This window comes from Schistocerca nitens, chromosome 4 (genome assembly GCF_023898315.1).
Source record: "Schistocerca nitens isolate TAMUIC-IGC-003100 chromosome 4, iqSchNite1.1, whole genome shotgun sequence".
Classification (NCBI taxonomy): domain Eukaryota; kingdom Metazoa; phylum Arthropoda; class Insecta; order Orthoptera; family Acrididae; genus Schistocerca; species Schistocerca nitens.
Genome location: NC_064617.1, coordinates 524,638,555 through 524,640,852, shown reverse-complemented (window position 1 = coordinate 524,640,852; position 2,298 = coordinate 524,638,555).

Here is a 2,298-nt window from a genome sequence, read left to right as displayed (position 1 = left end):
GAAGAAAGATACCAGCGAGGTGGAGTAAGAGGAAGAAGAGGGGAGGATGAAGAAGATTAAAAAGCACGGGCCGCGACGTGTGCCCCCAGGGAGGACCGGCCAGCCGAGCTCGGACGGCGGCGGAGGGGGGCAAGGGGCACCTTGAGGAGGCCGTCAGTGGCACGTGCTTCGAGCGCCGCTTTTACTCTTATTTTGGGAGTTTTTATTTCTCCGCTCCTTCCCCGCTGCCGGCCCTCCTGTCGACCCTCGGCCGTTTTTCTTATTTTCCTGTTTATACATATTCATCGCTCGATTTGGCTGCCTCCTATTAAACCGGAGATTACAGCCCGCGAAATTCGGTGCCAAAAACCTGACGCGCGTCGGCTCCTAAATCGCCGTGCGTCCTAGTAGGTACGAAACGGCTTAATGCAGCCTTCTGGGCAGGCGGCACACCGCCCGCGGGGCCACCGCGGGCGCCTTTGCTTACGTAATGGGACGCTGTTCATTAAACACACCGGCCGCATTTTCATAAGAATGGACTCCTCTTGGCAACGCGGCCTTTTGACAAGCTAGTTACCGGGCGCAGCGGCGTCCAGAAAATTACTACCTGCGAGGGGTAACAAATGTTTAAACAGTAATTCAAAGTAAAATGCAAAATCTCTACTCCCACTGCCTTGGGCCAGCAAGGTGAACTATAGAAACTTTCTCATCTTACGGATGAATGGAATTGCCTCTGTCACGAAGACGATACATCTGCATTACGGAAGATGTACAACGTGAATTACCAAGTTGTCGTCAGCAGCGGTTTGTCCACGTAGCACATGTAGCACACGCAACTGCCTCAATGCCTTTTTTTAACCTTAGCGCCTGTACCTTATGGTGTGTGGCGAAGCGTGCTTTGTATGCCACTGACATTCTATCTTTTTGCTTGTCCCAGTCGCGAATGGTATGCGGGGAAAGAGATCCTGGGTAAGTCACCGTCTGACATCTAATCTGCACCCTTTTACCTTCATGATCTTGTCGTGAGATATACAAGGTGGTTATAGTTGAACTTCCTCTATTTGAGGGGGGATGGGGGAAGCATGAAAGACGATTGGTCGTAGGACAATGAAACTGTGGAAACACTTTTAGGGACCACCGGAAAAGAAATAATGAATAAACCATTCGAAGAAGCACGTTTTAATTTTCACATTAGAGGGTCCAAATCTGGTGATCTTGTCGGTTACACAGTTTGGGACGATTGGTCAATTATTCGGTTTGCTGCTGGGAGAAGCCAACGTCAGTTGCGCCACATCTTGTTGGACAAGTTACTGTTGCCATGGCGGAGAATGCTGCACGATATCTGCGATCAGGCAGTGCATGAGCTGTGTCACGACAGCTAAACATTCTACAGTCCACCATTCGAAAAGTACTGCGAACAATTGTAAAATGATATCCGCACAAACTTCAGATTACTTACAAAAGTTTGCCACATGACGTAGACATTCGAGTAGGCTTCGCCCCTATGTTTCTTGCAAGGGTTTAGGTTAACGATATGTGGCCTTGGAACATTTTCTAGAGTGATGAAGCACACTTTACGAACGTTGGGGCAGAGGACACACACACACGCATTTGGGGATCGTCACCGCTAACGAAGGTTGCTGAAGTTCTCCTGCATAGTGAACGGATCTTCTTTGAGGAACGCGGATCCCAAGGGCCACGGACACGCTGCGTGAACGGTACATGATACAGTAATATCACAAATTGAGTCCGCCTTGTTGCAAAACACCTTGTTATTCGTTTATTTCTTTATTATCCCAAACTAATTTCGGCGACAAATATCACCATCATCAGTGGGTTTTTTAAATCTAAAACATGCAGAAAAATGGTATGGTTGTACAAATATACATTATTACATTTTTACAATCCGTCTTTTGAAATATAGTTTTATACAGGGTGAGTCACCTAACATTACCGCTGGATATATTTCGTAAACCACATCAAATACTGACGAATCGATTCCACAGACCGAACGTGAGGAGAGGGGCTAGTGTAATTGGTTAATACAAACCATACAAAATTGCACGGAAGTATGTTCTTTAACACAAACCTACGTTTTCTTAAATGGAACCCCCATCTGTTTAGTTAGCACATCTGAAAATATAAACAAATACGTAATCAGTGCCGTTTGTTGCATTGTAAAATGTTAATTACATCCGAATATATTGTAATCTAAAGTTGACACTTGAGTACCACTCCTCCGCTGTTCGATCGTGTGTATCGGAGAGCACCGAATTACGTAGGGATCCAAAGGGAACGGTGATGGAACTTAAGTACACA